Genomic DNA, 19,529 nt, shown 5'->3' on the forward strand with positions numbered 1-19,529 from the left:
AGAGCATTGAAACCATAGGCCTGTACTCTATTCATCCATCATTTACATCTGTGTACAAGAAAGACCTATACCATGTTGAAGTACAAACATAATTAGGAAAAAAATGCTCAACAAGATGACTTTTGAATACACATAAGACAAATAGTGGTCCCATGCCATTTCTTCCTATCAATTCCAGATGCATATATCCCCAGTAATTGCTGCATTGCTCTTGTTTCTAGTGACTTTACCAGAAGATCTATTGTTCTCTTAAAACAATACTCTGTTGCCCAATCTCTCCTGCCCAGCTGGCATTTGCAGGTGCAGTGGTGTTTGTCCCAGCTTGTAGTCTTGACAGCGCGTTGCCACAGCCTCCTTAAATAGCAATCAAGTTTGAGTTCTTTAATGGGAATTTAAAACTTACTTAGATTATTTTGTGTGTATGAATGTTTTACTGGCATGTATGTATACCAAATGTGTACCTGGTGCCTGTGGAGGTCAGAAGAAGGACTTGGATCTCCTGGAATTAGAGCTATCATGGCTGTGAGATACCATGTGAGTACCAGGAACCAAACTCAGGTCCTTTGTAAGATCTACAAGTGCACTCAATTACTAAGCCCCCTGTAACAGGCATTTATACACAGAACCACCATTCTATTGTACATAAAGTAATTAGATAGTAATTAAGGAAGAGGGACTTAGACTTACACCTCTCAGAGCCAATTCTCACTGAGCCTTGGACTTCAGAACTTAACCCCTTTCATTATGGTCTCTTTTATATCTTTTGTTCTTGATTCGTGGTACTATAATATGTACTTTTTTCTACATAAATCCTTGCTACAGTGGTCCAGTTGACCCCAACACATATTTATAAAGCAATGAAATGCTGCATAAATGGAAGCTTTTAGAAATAGTCTTTAGAGAATATTTAATTTGATCACATGAAATTAAAAGACAAAAAAATACAAAGAATATGGTGTAGATTATGTAAATTTAACTGTAATATAAAGTACTAGTATTTTATAAAACATATATAATGTTAATATTTCATAAATATCACATTATAATGCCACCTTATTTTTAATTAATATAAAGCTATATATTCATTTTCATAAATATTTTATGAATGGAAAACTCTTCCAATTAGTTCATGTAGCAACCATATAAAAATTTGTGAATCAAATGAACATTATTTTTTCAGAGGAAGAAACATATAGTAAGTCAGTATCTCTGTCCTCCAATCCCTAGGATTCATTTTACATTCGGAAATACTTGGGTAGGCAGAGCCAAGATACTGGTGATATGATTCCACACTCTGGCCTTGTCTGTCTCTTGTTTCTTTGTTCAAGAATGAATGTCATTATCCTATTTGATACTTGGGTCTTGTATCTTTATTTTCTTTTTTTCTACAAAGTCTCTGTACAACTAAGATCTGACAAAGCCTAAGAACATGCTAAAGTCTTTAAACAGGTCATTTGTTACAAGATGCCCCAGTGGAATATATGCTGCTTTTTATTTTTTGTTCATCTTTGTTTTTCAGAAACAAGATCCCAGGTTGGCCTCAAACATGAACATCTTTCTGTTTGAGTTGGTTTTGGGATTACAGGCATGTGTTACCACACCTAGTCACTGACCTTTGATACATAGCTTTCTAAAGAAATTATATTAACAAGAATGAAACAGCCTCAGAATTTTAGGTGTCAAAGGATAGCATACCATCTAAGAAAACAAGGGAAAGGGAATGGGGGTAGGGTAGAGAGAGGAACATGAACAGGGATTGGGTTGGGAAAAGGACTGAAATCCCTGAGGGCCAGCAGAAAGAATGGAATCATGCAACGTCATGAGGTAGGAGGTTGGGGGAACCCTCTAGAATATACCAGAGACCTGTGAGATGAGAGACTCTCGGGACTCAAAGAGAGGGACCTTAGATTAAATGCCCTGCATTGGGGAGATGGAATGTATAGAGCCCACCTCCAGCAGAAAGACAGGGAGGTCAAAACTCTAACCAATAATTGTTCCTGTTTGAAAGAACTGAGGGGATGGAACTGGAGAGGAGCCTGACGAAAAGAAGGTCCAGCGACAGGCCCGAAGTGGGAACCAGTTCAAGGGGAGGCCCCAAGACCTGACACTATTACTGAGGCTATGGAGTGCTCACAAAAAGGGACCTATCATGACTGTCCTCTGAAAGACCCAACAAACAGTTGAAAGAGTCAAATGCAGATATTTGCACCAACCAATGGACAGAAGCTGTTGACTCCTGTGGTTGAATTAGGGGAAAGCTGGAAGAAGCTGAAGAGGAGGGAAACCCTGTAGGAGTACCAGCAGTCTCAATTAACCTGGACCCCTAAGATCTCTCAGACACTGGAACACTAACCAGGCAGCATAAAGTAGCTGATATGAGGCCCCTAAAATGTATAGAACAAAGGACTACCGGGTCTGGGTTTAGTCAGAGAAGATGCACCTAATCCTCAGGAGATTGGAGGCCCCAAGGAGTTTAGAGGTCTGGTGGGGTAGGGGTGGGAGATGGGGACATTCTCGTGGAGACTGGGGGGACAGGGAAGAGGTATGGGGTGTGGAACAGTCAGAAGGTGTCCTGGTAAAATCTGGAGTTTGAAAGAAAGGAAGGAAGGAAGGAAGGAAGGAAGGAAGGAAGGAAGGAAGGAAGGAAGGAAATGTAAAAAAAAAAAAAGAATTTTCTAAGGGTTAGTTTTGTCAACAATAGGGCCAGGATGTATCAACAGCCTGCAGAGGCTAGAATAGTTTGAGAAATAGATGCTGCACATGTCTGCCTAAAACATTGTAAGATAATAAAAATGAAACATAATGGTTGAAAGAAGGTTTTCATCAAACTCCCAGATCACAACTCCGCTCCCCGCCCCATTTATTTTGGCTCTGCTTAATGCAATTTTTGATGATCCTATGTTTTCAATCTTTTTGGACAGCTCTTTAGAAAGCCATAAAGCTGCTTCAAAAAGGAGAATATTCAGAACATAAGCAAGGACATTGTCACTTGTTAGGTGACACGACTTGTGAGAAACAACAGTGTCTGCCTTTCTTCATTCCCTCTGTGGTTATTGTTTCTGGCACATGAGGAAGAAATGGAACACCAGAATAAATCAGGTTATTATCATCTCCACCAGTCAGCACCATTAGATAAGTATTGGCTGTGATGTCCTGTGTTCGTCCAGGATAGTGGCTGACCAGCTATGGTCTTTGCATGGGTTTTGAGATTTTCCCATGCATGGTTCATTGCAGGGCTTCCTGGTCACTGTGGGGTCTATTCTTTTAAATCAAGTCTTCAGCCTACATTGTTCTTTTTTTACAGAACATTTTATTTGAAAGCCCAAGATGTAAAACAATTCAAAACAGCTGCTCTGTTGGAAACAGGCACACAAAGGGACACAGAGCCCCACTTTTCCAAATCTCTGAGGACTTTGAAGACCTCGGCTGAATAGCAATTCTTATTCTTTGATCCAAGCACAGCTTAGCAATGCCCTTGTTTTGCTCTGAAAGGAGAGGTACTAATAGTAAGGTGGCTCTGCCTCTTTTTCCTCTAGTTCCATATCTGGGTCTTACACATTTTAGATTCGATTATGTTCTATGATTATTTGGGTAATGGTTTGGCCTAGGATTCTTCATTTGAGAGATGATGTGTTGTGATTTCCTTTAATGAAAAGCCAAGAGGTCTTATCCTCAAATCAGAAGCTGGAGGAGGGAGATTATACTTATTCTGCTCAAAGATACATCCCTAGGAATAATTCTGTGCCTGGCACAAGTTAGACATTCAATAAATGTATATAAACTGAATAAATGATGATGAATGAACAGACAAGTACAAAAGTATAGTGAGTTCAAGAAATATGAGAAAGTGCAGCAAGTGATGCACTCGTCATGGTATTCAGATCAGTGATTGTCACTAGGCATGAGTACCTGTCTCTCCCATTCCCCAGTTTCAATCATAGAGCACAAGGGGCCCCATAGTTTTCTGGGGACTCTTGAACTGCTTTTACTTAGCATTCTTTAAGCTTTCCTTCAGGTTACATTTTATATAGTATTCTTGATGACACCTTGGCAAGCCCCAACTTAAGTCAAAGGGAACCTTATGTATTCTTTTAGTTTATGGAGAACTATCTTTTAATTTCTTGGGATTTTTGTTGACCTTTTTTCCCTATGACTTACCAGAAAGGTTCTACTATAGTGGATGAACTGGTGTTGATAATCAGCCCATAATAAGAACCTAAAGAGACTCAAGTTAGGCCTCTCGGCTCATGAGAACTGCAGTATCTTCACCTATGCTCTTGTGGACAAGATCAGACATTCTCTCTTCATTGAATGAGCCTTTGATTTGCACAGACCTTTGAACCTTTTTATCTTAAGCTCTAGAAGGCCTGTGCTTCCTATCTTATGACATCCTCTGACAGTCTTATGAGTCTTTACATGAAACATGTTTTCTAAGAAATCAGGATGGCATTAAGCATTGGGTTGTTGCCTCTAAGCTGAAAAACAAATCAGCATGCTTTCTCTATAGCTGTGTTCTTGGCTGGCTTTATCTGAGATGACACAGCTTCTCTGAAAGTTATAGTTATTATGAAGTGCAGAAACCTATGTTGATATTTTAAAAGCATCTGTATACGAACCATAAGCTCTTTTGATATCATAGAAGATAGAGATTATTCACACAATAGCAGTCATGGACTACAGTTCTAGAACTCTAAACAGTATGTGTAAGTTTTTGAAACCAGGAGTGGTATAGCCGGGTCCTCTGGTAGTACTATGTCCAATTTCCAAAACTTACTATTCTGATGTCTATTGTATAGTCACTTATAATTTCTATGATGACCTTCTTCTGTAGTGGCAGGACAGGACTCTTCAACAAGATGCACACCTTGTTATTGTTTTCTCTCGGTGTACTAGAAGCCTTTGTAGTCTGTATCCCAGAGATATGATCATGCTGTCATCACTGGTGCTGATGAAGGGGATGAGTCTTAGTCCTGATCTCTAGAATATTAGATAGGGTCTAGTTTTTGAAGTTCACCAAATTACAGCTTTTAGTAATGTTTTAATGTTTTTCTAGAGAAAAAGAAAAGACATAAAATGTATGTTTGTGTCAGGCCTTAAAACTTCTACATCCTCAGAGCTCCAGAACTGCTTAAGCTAGAATATGATTAAATGAATGACTAATTGGATCCAACCGCAGAAGGAAACATGGACAGATGCAGTACATATCGACATGTCTATTATATATTACTGAGATGGTCAAGACATTGATGTCCTCCCAATTGAACAGCACAAGAGCATTCGTTAAAGCATAGTTGACTATATGAAATTAATTTTGTTTGGCATTGCATATAAGAGGTAATTTAATTAGTATTACATTTCAGGAAAAGAGAACAAAACAGAAATAACATAGTACATCAGTAAAGCACATTAAGCTGTTAATGTTTCATCCACTCATTAAAAAATAGTTTCTTAGCATCTATGTTAAACTTTACAAAAGAATGCAGAGGCACTGTGTCAACTTCTATCAAACATATACTGAATAATATAATGAAGACTAAGCTATTGGTTAAATGTCACAAAGACTGTAATTATCATTTCTAGGGCTCTGTCATGCACAGCATAGCATGAGTTAGCATCCCTTTACCATTACTAGTTAAGGATGTAACAAGTTTTCTGGGGTTACAGTAAGAAACTCACAGCAAAGTCTCTCTGACTGCTTGTGGAATAGCAGTGTCAATACAGTAGCATGTCTCTTGTTAAAACGCTAATTAAGTAACAATGAAGAATATCATATCAAGTAACCTGAGGGGGGTATGAAAACTGAAGCTTATATAAAGCTGGATTTGATTTCCAAAGAAGATGGGAAGGATATTTTTTAAGTTAAAAGCCTAGAGTTGACAAAGGACAGTGTATTCAAACAGAAGTGGACCATTTTGACTAGAACAGAGGATACATATGAAGGCATAATGGGAAATCATATGCGTTACACATAAAAACATTCTTTTACTACCCTTCTCTCCTACTCATATGTCTTCCTGTTTCTACATATCAAATTTAATACATTTTTAAAATTCATTTCCAAGTCCTTTGCTCCTAATCATGCCGACACATTTGTCAGGAAGTCCACTATGAACATTTTGGGGAGCAAGTAACGTACAATAACTACACAAGTCTTCAGTGTGTTATTTGATAAACCTACAATTACCCATTTCTAAAAAAAAACTGACATCAGAATCCCTTGTTCCCTTGTCAGATCTTCTAACTACTGCCTTACATGCAACAATGTTCAGGTAATTTGCAACCACAGACTGAGTACTGGGATTGCAGGCATGCAACACCATTCCCAGCTATATTTTCTTTTCCTTAAGCAGAAAATGCCTAATAGGGTCTATGAATCATATGATAGATACAAATTATGAGACTTGCCCTCTCATTCTTAACTCCCACTGAAATGTATTAGAATTCTGGTCATTATATATTCTTTCTTTGGTCAGAATGTAAGTGGTAAAATATAACTTCTGGACGAGCTGCAGAGGAGGCTCGATCTCAAGCTCCCAGGGTCACTGAGGAGAAGAGCTAAGGTAGGCTGGAGCATGCAGGGTTTTATAGGACTAACAGGGTATAAGATGGTTTTCAAAAATGAAGAACTGTATGCAGAAAGAGTCTAAGAAGGTGGCTTTAATTATTCATGCACAATATAATAATGAGTTAGGCCAGAAACAAGACAATGGATATAGAAATACAAAATATGAGAACCTCATAATGAAGTCAGCTGAAGTAGGGCTTCTGGAACGTTTCCCACTTTTGACCCCTTTTTCCTGAAATTTTTTTTACTTGATCCAGGTATGTAGCGCATAAAATATGTATAAAAGGAAACATTTACTCATAACAAATAATAAAATAATATTTGAAAAGTTTTGGTAGACAAAATGCTCTACCAACTATAGAAAACAAAAGTCAAGTGTACATTTTGATGAATGTGATTGTTTATTTTATATAAAAAATTAACACTTGATTGAATATTAGTTGCTTTCAGATACAGAATATCTTCAATATTTTTCAGGATAGATCAATATTCTGGTTTTATAACTGTCAGTGCTGAGAATGCCACTTTGCATAAGTGTACTGTACAAAATGGTGGAAGTAAGCATGAATACCTTTCAGAAGTGGCTGGGAGTCCCATCCTAAACCCATGCCAAATGCATTGAGCAATCTTTTCATAAAAAAAATTTGTCAGTAAGTCGAACAGCAATTAAAAAAATAACAGTTTAGCAAAGTATGATCCAAAGATATTCTAATTTTGTGTTTATGTGCTAAAATTTGATGATATGAAAATATTGCAAGATTTTGTTTTCTGTAATCAGACCATTAAGATTTTATAAAAGCAGAAACATTTGTTTGTACAGAAAAATTTGCTGTTTATAGTATACGGTTGTCTAGAATACTAGTTAAGGTGTTTGAGACAGTGTTCACTGGTATTACATAATGTGATGATGTGGTGTTCAGCGTAGTGTATACATCATGTGTTTCCAGCTAAGGCTGAAGTGAAGTTACAAAATACAGCATGGAAGAGTGCTTCCCAAAATACTTTATACTCACTACACATTTGAGTTTGAATTATTCTCCATGTTTAGTTATGTAATACTTCATTGGGCATAGGTCACATTTTCAATAAAGGCAAGTTAAAACAAGTTATGTGACTACTTGCTTGCTGATTACATGTATCCACAGATCAATGAAATGGCTGGCTGCAAGGTATAAAAGCACTAACACAGCAATTGGGCAAATGTCAACTATGGGGATGCTCTTCACTGTTTATATATATGAACTGAAACAGCAAAACCCCTCATCTGTTATAGAAATGATCCATCAGTAATTTACCTACGCAGAACTATTTACAGGAATTGTGTTCTTTACAATGTTCTTGTATTTGCTTACTACATCTGTTTTCCGTTCAATGCCTTTTTTGACCTCTCCATTTTTATTAACTCAATGGAGACAGATAAATTATTATTTGACCTGCATATTCTCTTTTGACTGCTATGGCTCAGCCCCTCACATTTATGATGAAATATACTATAGTACTCTTGAGAAAAATATGGATTTCATAGCATTATGAGCAATATTAACTCAAGTAACATACAATTATTGCAGTAGACTTTATCCATTGAGACTGTTGTGAGCTACTCTGTTATATGTAACTGAAACTTCTTGAAAAACATTGAGAAAGAAAAAATAAGGAGTTAGGTCTGGAACCAGATGTTTTATCTTCCAAGATTAGCCTATGATTTATTATATAATTTAAATCAAATATATTTGTGAACTTCCTGTTATAACACCAAGATATTTGAGATAATCAACTTAATTAATAAAGTTTATTCTGCCTCATGGTTTCAGGCCATTGTAGGGAGGTCCCTCCCTTTGGGCCATGGGATGAGTACTACATTCTAGGTAAGTTGTTCACCTTGTCGTACAGAGGGTGTGTGATTCTAACAGCCCCTTCAAGGACATATTTCGTTTTGAGAAAAAGAATTCAAACAGGAGCACATCTCATAAAAATTCTACAACCTCCAAATAGTACCAAGGTCATGGCACCAAACCTTCAATACATGTGTCATTGGGAACATTTATCCAAACCATGAATAGTAGATGAAACTACTTGCCACAGCTTCAATTTAATAATCTATAACATCAAATTTAGAAAACCTAAATATATAAAGTAGGACAAAGTTAATGGAGCAGTATAAGATTATTTATAAATTATACGTGCAAGATAATCAAATTGAAGACTTGATAGTTGAAAGTAATTTAAAAGTAAATAACAATACCACAGGCTGAGTAAAATGAAAATAAGCAATTTTCTAATAAAACAAATTTTAGAGGAAAAGCCATTGTGGAGATTTCTGAAAGAAAAACGTCATGTTTTCTCCAACATCACATTTTTGAGGGATTTGAAATAGCTACTTAACTTTCTGCATGTTGCACTTCATAGCAAAAAGAGAGCCTCAGGATGTGATGAAAGCTTTAGCCAACTGGAACTAGCATAAGGTGAGAGCTGACTGACCCTGATTGCCATTGGAAACACCATGCTGGTAGGCCCAATAATATGCATAACAAAACCCAAGAAGTGTACTTTTATTTTTTATTAATTAATTTACTAATTCAGTTTACATCCTGATCATAGCCCTCTTCGTTCATCTCAACCAGTCTAACTCTCCTATCCCCTTCCTCCATTCTCCTCTCCCCTTCTCTGAGGAGGAGAAGCTGCCACCATCACTACCTCCTCTGGGTACCAACCCACCCTGGTCCATCAAGTCTTATCAGGACTAAGTGCATCCTCTTTCACTGTGGCCAACAAGGCAGCCCCGCTAAGGGAAAAGGATCCACTGGCAGTCAACGAAGTACCAGTCAGAGACAGCCCCTGCTCCAAACATTGGGGGAAGGACGTGAAGACCAAATACATCTGCTACAAATATGTAGGGGGCCTAGGTCCAGTCCATGCATGTTCTTTGGTTGGTGGTTTCAGTCTCTAGGAGCCCCGTGGACCCGAGTTAATTGGCTCTGTGGGTGTTCTTGTGGTGCCCTTGACACCTACAGGTTGCTCAGTCCTTCTCCTGGCTCTCCCCCCTGAACTCTGACAACTGTCATCTGAGAGGCTTCATCTAGCAGCTGATGGAAACAGTTGCAGCGGTGTACTTTTAATTCACATTTATACAGACAAAGTATTTTTAAATGTATGAACAAATAGATCTTGTTTAGCTTAGTAGCAAATGGTTTAACTGATAAAAATAGAAGAACAGACATATGAAAGAAAAGGAGAAAATTATAGTGAACTTATATTTTAAGGACTATTCATTTGCATCCTTTGTTCCACTTCAAATCAATAATATGATTGATAATACATAAGTTGTGTTAATTTTGATGAAAAGGGTTATTTTGTATTTGAAAATTCATGTACATAATTTGTAAAAGAACAATAACATTTATTCTATTTTGGGTTGAAATATACTTGTGAGCTGTACTTATGCATGACTTTAACATAGCTAGTCAGCATTTACAACTTCACAGTGACTGAGTACCTTGTAGATTTAGAGCATCCAGTCATCTGTAGGTCTCTTTTGTGGTTCCTTCCACATTGTATCCTGCCTCTGCCCTGCTATGCCTAGGACAGGTGCTGCTAATCTAAATACTCTGGAAGCAAAACTGTCCTTATTGATTGCATGTGACTACAAAACAGGCTTTGGGAAGCTTTGTCACTCAAAGGATGCCTGTCTCTACTCTAGGCTGTCTGGATTATGCGGATGTCTCCCTTGTAGTTTTCTTCCTCTATGGCTCTGCTTCACACAGCACAGATGTTTCTCCTATTGTTTCTACATGGTGATTTTTCAAGCGGCTTCATAGACAGATATTTCCAGATGTGTTCCCCATTCCTCTGGACAGACCTTTTCTCCTTACAAAGAGCAGATCACACTGCTGCTCAGGCTTTTGATCCATTGACTACAGAAAAAACAAACAGGACTCTATTGATGTTGTGTTTTGGGGGGCTTTGGAAATAACATTCACAATAAGTGTCCTCTTTGCTCTTTGAAACACTATTGGCAGATGTTTTCGATGGATTCCCCCACCCAAGAGTTTTTATTCTCAACCCAGAGTCTGCTTTTGGTGGGAGGATGAATTAATATGGTTCAGTCTCTGTTCGTTTTCACTTACTTACGTTAGAGCTGTATTTAACTTAATTGTGAGATTAATGATTTTAACAAATTAATATCTACTTCATTGGTACTGATAAAAGGTAGTTCATTTTAGGTAATATATGCTTATTCACAAAAGAGAATAATTTTTTACTTTAATATATTTTTACTTTACTATATATTTTTTAACAGAAAATCATGTCTGCATTTTTTTGGTACTTTAATTTTTTCTCCATTCATCTGCTCATCCAGCCATCTTCTCTTCCATTTCTACTTGACTATTTAGTACCTAAAAGCTAGACGTCTCAGATGACTACCTTGCTGATATGCTGGCAGAAAAGCTAGAACCTGTGGTCCAAAGAAGCCCAGGATGTGGAGTTATATATGGGTTTAGTGTAAGCAATTTGATGACAGTCTCTGCAGAACCTGAAAGAAGACATAAAGAAGCAGAAGTTGAATGAGCCATGTCAAGATGCTTTAAACAACTTTCAGATTTTGCCCAAATTTATGACAGATAATGAACTGTTGGTGACTTAAAAAGCTCTTTTGTGTCATATGAACAATAGATGTTTTATAAAACAATACTGGCCCAGGGCATGCTTTTATTACCTCTTTGAAATAGACAATTGTGGAACATTTTGGACTGTAATATTTTACAGAGAAACTAAAAAATCAAAAAAAAATAATTATTCACAGAGATTCTCCAAATGTAAGTATTTGATAAGCAGAAATACATCTTTCCTGTTGCCAGTCCTATTAGCCCAACTATTGAGAAGAATAAATGGGGTAATTAATATGCAATAAAATCTTCTTGGGAAAATGGTCTGGTACTTCTTCAAGAAATTTATATCTGCTTTTGGACTTTTACATTGAAGTTTTTATTCCAGTCTCCTAAATAATTCTCACATCATTCTCTTGAGAAGGGGAAATAGTATTGAATTTAAGTGAATAGGGAGACATGGATTAAGAATGTGGGAAGACCTTGTAACTTAGGCAGGGAAAGCATTTCACCTTGAGTACTTTCTCTAATCTGCTCAGTGGATGAAGGTAAAACCAGAGAATATACTCAGAGTGGAAGCCAGTAACTCATGAGAAACCTCAGAGTTCATAGGTTTACTTCTGTGTTGGAAGGAATTAAAAGGGCCCTAAATGCATGTAACTTGTCCTGATACTAGTCGATCAGCTTCAGGAATAGTTCTAGAAGGTATATTTTCAGGTTAGCAAAGAGGAAGAGATATCTTGGGAATGATGTAAAATCTGGGGTAAAGTGGTGACTCATTTCCAGGAAGTCTGTAAAGACAACCCCACCTTAAGGCAAGGAGGAGGAGGAGGAGGAGGAGAAGGAGAAAGAGGAAGAGGACGAGGAGGAGAAGGAGGAGGAGGAAGAAGAGAAGGAGGAGAGAAGGAGGACCAAGAGGAGGAGGAGGAGGAAGAGAAGGAAGAAGAGGAGGAGGAGCAAGAGAGGGAGGAGGAGGAGGAAGAAGAAGAAGAAGAAGAAGAAGAAGAAGAAGAAGAAGAAGAAGAAGAAGAAGAAGAAGAAGGAGAAGAAGAAGAAGAAGAAGAAGAAGAAGAAGAAGAAGAAGAAGAAGAAGAAGAAGAAGAAGAAGAAGAAGAAGAAGAAGGAGAAGAAGAAGGAGGAGGAGGAGGAAGAGGAGGAGGAAGAGGAGGAGGAGCAAGAGAGGGAGGAGGAGGAAGAAGAAGAAGAAGAAGAAGGAGGAGGAGGAGGAGGAAGAGGAGGAGGAGGAAGAGGAGGAGGAGGAGGAGGAGGAGAAGAAGGAGAAGGAGAAGAGAAGGAGAAGAAGAAGAGAAGGAGAAGAGAAGGAGGAGGAAAGAGACTTTTGGCTTTTAGTCTCTCTCTATCCTACTTCCTTGTGATATGATTACAAAAACTTATCCTTTTGAAAATTGACTTCCCTACATATAAAATTATGCTATCTGGAACCTTTGAGGAGATGTTGACAGTGTCAATTGCATGTCCAGTGGTGTGTCTATTTTGCCTGAGTCTAACCAGCAGATATGAGGCACATGTAAACATGTTATATATTAAACCTTACAGAAAGTCCCTAAAATTTCTCAAGACTGAATTATTTTGATTCCTATTTAATTTAGGTCAGCATTTTTCTGTCAATATTTTGGAGTAAAATGGGTAACCATGATGGGGGTTCCAAATTTGTTTTTTCTAGTAATATTGGAGACACCGGCAAAAGTGTGGAAAGAAATAAGCATTCATGTTTAATGTGAGTTTTACCTTGGTCACTACTGTACCTTGGAGAATTTGATTCACTGAGGGAGACAGCTCTTTGGAATGCCATTGTTTTGTTTGAAAGGAACTGTCATCAGGAGGATTTAATAGATGGTAGTGAAAAACTGATTAGAAACTGTAATTATACTAATATTGTAAGAGACTGTGATTCTTCAGCTTCTCCTTAATAACAGTGCACCACTAATTTTAAAGCCCTCTATTTAAAGCCTTTTATCCTAAATTAATGAGATTATAATCTAAGACATTATTAACAGACCTTGAAATGTCGCAAACCAATTTATGCTGGAAACTGCCTCCAGAGCCATAATTCATGGATCTGATCTCATGAAACAAACACACACAAACCACAATGCTAAAATTTATTGCTATTTATATTTCTATGGCAAGAGACAGATGCTTGAAGTCTTCTAATGAGTGCAGCAATCACACACAGCACAGAATTGTCTTAACTTTCCACTTGGCTTTTGGCCATTCTATTGGGCAATAACACAGGGGAAATGCTGGTTTTCAAATATCTGAGTTTTAATTCATTCACTTAATGAATGGATACAATGGGCTGAATGCTATTTTGTATTTACTCATCCCACTGTGTCTACAGAGGATTGTTTCTTCCAGAGCCTTCTCCTCATCATGGATATTCAAACCTATAGATACTAGAGATTCTTGAATATAAAGGCCTGATGTTTGCATATAACTATATGCATATCTCTCAATTCATTTTGTTGTGTTTTTGTTTTTATTATTTCATGTGTTTGGGTGTTCTACCTATATGAATGCCTATGTACCATATGTGTGCCTGGTGCCTGTGGGGGCCAGGAGAGGCCATCAGATCCCCATGAATTGGAATTCAAAGCTCCTGGGAACTCAATCTGGATCCTTTGGACAACCATCTCTACAGCTTAGCAACTCCCATCTGTATACTTTTAAATCACCTCCAGATTACTTCCAATACTTAGTATGTTTTAAATTCTATAAAAGTAATTATTATGCTATGTTACTTAATGGATGGATAATAAAAGATAGTGTTCATATGCTCAACACATATGAAACATTTTCTAAACCTTTTCCCTTTCACAAAGAGTTAAAGTTTTGACTGTGGGATTCCATGGATAAAGAGAGGTGCTGGTGTATCAGGGTCCCTGAGTTAGTGGATGACAATAATTTAAACATAATTCAGATTTTGTTGGTCATATTATTATGGCCAATGACATTGGGCACTTGATATACTTATCTGTTTTTGCTCATTTTTCTCTAGTTTTACCCACAATGATAGTAACACATGAAGACAAACAGTAATAACACTTACACACACAATTATGAAGGGTTTTGAAAATGACAAGAACAAAGAAAAACTCTAACAGCATCCAATTGAGTATTTGAAATAGGGCTTTCATATTCTGCCCACATATGAAAAGCTAAAATGCCTTGTGACAACATATTGTTTAAATAATTGAGTAAGTAGAAAAACCAAATGAACATTTTACAAAGAAACAGAATAATAATTTAACAAAGGTATTTAATACTCTTTTTCTTCATTTTGACAGGACATAATTTGGTTTTTCTTATTTCATGTTTTTTCCTTTCTCTTGTTATAAATAAAAAATGTGGCTTGTTAATATCCCCTTTACTTGTAATCCTAATATCCTCAGTATCGTTAATATGGCATTTTCCTTTGACTGCTTTACACAATGACCTTTGAACCTTTTTAGTTCTTCTAGTTTCAACTATATTTACTATAGCTACAGTATCTCATGAGCTTTGTATTCAAATTGCTTTTACATTTTACAAATATGTAAAAGCTTACATATTTGACTATCTCTTTGGTAGAATGCCTTTCACATACACAGTATGTGAAAGATTTTGTGTTATATTTTTTCTGACAAAATGTGCTTAAATAAGTTGCATTATCTATGAGTTATTTTTTTGTAGGAGAAAGAGAGCTATAATTGAACATTTATTTTTGATTGAGTTAGTATGTCTAACTGTTCTTAACACTCCATAAAACAGAATCTACAATTCACTGGATTCTGTCTGCTCAATGTTTTTACAGTTTAGTCATGTGTGGTATGCATTCCTACTTCACTCCTCTAGTAGTATCCCATTTTCAGGATATGCTACAATTTGTCCATTCATTCAAAAAAAATGATGGAATCTGGGCAGTTTTGAGTCTATAATAAAAAATGTCACCATGAATATTCATGTGCAAATTTTGTAGGACTGTGACTTTTAGTTTTCATAGCATGTACATAAGAGAAAAATCGTGTTAGGTAGTAATTCTACCCTCTTCATTGGAGAGAAATGCTAAATTGGTTTCTCCAATGATAGTATTTACATTCTTCCTAGCAATGTATGAGCTTCTAATATCTCCACATTGTTATCAAGACTCACTTTATTTGTAGCCCTCTATTCTCATCCTTCTGGCTGAATGTCTTTGTGGTCTGCTTACCCTTGGCTGGTGACTAACACTGTTGAACATCTCATATGCTTGTTGACAACTGTACATCTTTAGAGAAATGTCTATAGTGATTCTTTGCTGATTTTTGAATTGGTCTATTTGACATTTCTTTATTGAATTCTATTAGTTCTTTATACATACTGTATAGGAGATCTATCTTAGGTGTATGACCAGCAATCATAGTCTTCCACTCTGTGGCCTGTCTTTTTATTTTATCTACAGTGCTCTTAAATAAATTAAAAAAAAAATTAATGCTGATGCAGTCTTGGAAATACTTGCAAGGCAGTATTTATTATTAAGGGGAATTGGCACACACAATTACCTAAAGTCCAGGAAAAAAATCTAACGTGCAGAGTTTGGTATATTTTTTTCTTTCTCTCTCCCAGAGCAGGGGCACTCTTGTACCATTAGACTTTCTTACTCCATATTTTTTGGCATTGCACTCAGAGAATTATTATGTTCCCTGGAGCTTGTGTGGAAGGCAGAGTGCAATTTGGTTGACATTTTCTTCTGCTCTGCAAGACTCTGGGCAGAAGCCAACTTGTCTGAACTGGCACTTAGCACTGTTCCCCACTGAGTGCCCTGCTAGCTCTGGCAGTGCTTGCTTTGTTTTGGTTGGTTGCTTGCTTTTGTTGGTTTGTTCTGGTTGGTGTGGTTCAATTGGTTGGTTTGGTTTGGTTAATTTGATTTGGCTGGTCAGTTTGGTTTTGTTGGTTGGTGGGTATGGTTTGGTTTGGTAGGAAGCAGACTGTTGGAGATCAGGAGTGACTTCTCCATTCTTTCTGAATAGGTTCTCTGCTCTGATGTGATACATCAAGCAACTGCCTCATGATCCTGACTCCACAAACTGAGGCCACTGCCATGGCAAATTCTAACTCTCTGAACTGGAGTCAAAATAGTCTTTCCTTAAGTTGGATTTTGTTATGCAATATTTGTTATAGCAATGACAAAACTGTCTACTACATAAAACCCAGTAACTTAAGAGCTCTTGGGCCTTTAACCTTAGACAATAACACAGTCATTGTTCTTCAACCAACAGCTCTAACTGAGTAATGCTATTGATGCACCTTGTCAAATGCATCTCTGAATCTATGATAACAGGCTCTACCTCCCCACATAATCAGTCTCTCTCTCTGTGTCTCTCTCTGTCTCTCTGTCTCTCTCTGTCTCTCTGTCTCTCTGTCTCTGTCTCTCTCTATATATATATATTTATATATATATATACACACACATAGTTATATACACATATATATATATATATATATACATAGTTATACATGTATATAACTATATGTAGTTTCTCTGGGGAACCCTGCATAGTATCAAAACCAATTAAATCATTTTCCCTTGATTCTTTCATATATTATTTTTTTGATCTTATCTAGGAAATTACTGTTTAATTCTGGGACATAAAAAAACCTGTATGTATGTTTTCTTTTGTTTTATCATCTCAGTTCATACATTTTATTAATTTAAGTTAATATTCATATATAATATTTGGTAGGAATGTAAGAACCTGACAAGCCTTAGCTAACTAGAGACCCCCTAAGTGAATCACATGGAGCCTGATCGATGCAAAGAACATGAGGATTTTTATTTCAGTGCACTGAGGCCAGCCCTGACCCTCAGGAAAGGAGGCGATCCTGCACAACTTGTTCAGTGAGCTTTTATATAATTTTCAGGGCAGCAGCCATTAGACACATTGTGATTGGTAGAACAGTGTGACATTTTAAACTGATTGGTCTTTAGGGAATGAGGTGGCATTGACTTCCCTTGTCTGAAAGTGGGAAAAGGTTCACCCTGCAGAATGTGCCCCCACCTGCAGGCAGTTTCTCACCCTGTGATCTGAGGAATGTTAATTAGCCTTTCCCTTCCAGAGAGTTCTACTACCTTCCCAAACTTCCTGAGCTTATCTTATTAAGGAAATTCCTGGCCTCCCAGTGTTTTTCTGAGATGTCCCTGTTTACTCCAATCTTACAGGAATCCAGGAAGCACACTCTATTTTGTTATGATGATGATGATGAGGAGGAGGAGGAGGAGGATTATTATTACTTATTCACTTTACATCCCACTCACTGCCTGACTCTCTGGGTCAACCCTCCCACAAACTTTCCCCATTCCCCCTTCCCCTTCTCCTCTGAGTGAGTGGGATGCCACCTGAATATCTGCCCTCCCTGGCACTTCAAGTCTCTGCAAAGCTAGGACCATCTTCTCCCACTGAGGCCAGACAAGGCAGCCCAGCTAGAAGATCATATCCCAAACACAGGCAACAGATTTTGGGATTGTCCCTGTTCCACCCCCACCCCCACCCCCCGACTCCAGATTTTTGGAACTAACATGAAGACCAACCTGTATACTTGCTACATATGGAGGACATTCTGTTTTTTGTTTTTTGTTTTGTTTGTTTGTTTGTTTATTTCAATTCATCTGAATTGTAAACACTTAAAAACATATTTTAAGTAAATAGAATTAAATCACATTCTTGTTTCCCTTTTGTACCCCAACTCCTCCCAGAGACGCCTTCTTCAATACCTACAATATCTTTTTTGTCATAAAATTTATAAAATATTATAAAAATAAAAATGAGTATTATAAAAGTTGTTTGATAGAAAACAACAATCAATTTAACAATGTTATGTAGATGCTTGTCTACAGCAATACTGAAAATACATATGTTTTTCTCAATATAAATTTTAAATAACTCCAAACATATTAACTGTATATTTCAAAATAATATACCACTACTAGTATTTTCTTAAATGAATATAAATATATAAAGTCTTTTTGTTTGTTGTTTGTTTTGTATTTAGTAGAGATTAAAATCTTGGCTCTTACTGTGGTTCAAGCCCAAAATAAGAACAATTTTTAGACATTGGATTTCATTGTAATAAGGCTGTGCTTCAATGACCCTCAAATCACCAAAGGATTTTACCTCCATCTTAGCTAAGCTGAGAGTTGACAGTTCTGCTGCACCAAGGAATGACTTGTAGGCACAATTTTTAGATACAGACTTCTTGCTATGGTCAAAACTATTTGACTTGAGTGAATGACTTTATTCTCAGCCCACAGAGAACAGGTTACATTCATTTAAGAAATGGTGTATGTAATAAGATGGTCTACCTATAAAGTCATTCACCAACTGTTTCAATGAACAATGGATCTACTTGGAGGGTGGCAAGGACATTACATGAGGGTAAGAATTAGGTTCATTAGCTGTGATAATTGTGAAAAGCATTCATCTCAAAAAAAGAGTAACTTATAAATAAAGTCCTCTTCTTCAAACTTGATACAAGAGCTACAAATGTCAAGCAAAGCATTCAGTCTCACTCTTTGTTGTTCTCTTTTCTACAAGCCACCTCCCAAGTTAATCATCTATGTTTCTTTTGGGAATATAAATACTTTTGAAATATATAAGCTGTTCTGAAAACCATAGTATAGTGTAAAAACATGAAATAAACAATACTACTAAGAGAGAGGCTTAGATAGGAGAAGCAAGATTTCAAGACCCTTATGTTGTACACAGCAAGACACTGTCACAAACAAGCTGAAAATGTATAAAGATTGTACAATAGTGGACCTATTTCTCCAATTACCAAATTAGAGAGACCATTGGATGACAATCAACAAATTTCTAATTCCTCATATTTTTGGATTTCAATCAATTAGGATATGTTGGTAATATTAATTTTCATATTAATATATTAAGAAAAGGTAATTGTCACTTCCTGTTGTTTTTGTTGTAAGAGGTGGAATTAGATTTATGTGGATTTGTTGAAAGATTACTTTCTTGCTTCTTCTAGGGTGTAGTTTTGCTCCTTATGTTGATGTTTTCCATCTATTATCCTTTGTAGGGCTGGATTTGTGGAAAGATATTGTGTAAATTTTGTTATGTCGTGGAATATCTTGTTTTCTCCATCTAAGGTAATTGAGAGTTTTGCTGGGTATAGTAGCCTGTGCTGGCATTTGTGTTCTTTTAGGGTCTGTATGACATCTGCCCAGGATCTTCTAGCTTTCATAGTCTCTGGTGTGAAGTCTGGTATAATTGTGATAGGCCTGCCTTTATATGCTACTTGCCTTTTTTCCTTACTGCTTTTAAAATTCTTTCTTTGTTTAGTGCATTTGATGTTTTTATTATTATGTG

Source organism: Mastomys coucha, unplaced genomic scaffold (assembly GCF_008632895.1).
Source record: "Mastomys coucha isolate ucsf_1 unplaced genomic scaffold, UCSF_Mcou_1 pScaffold2, whole genome shotgun sequence".
Classification (NCBI taxonomy): Eukaryota; Metazoa; Chordata; class Mammalia; order Rodentia; family Muridae; genus Mastomys; species Mastomys coucha.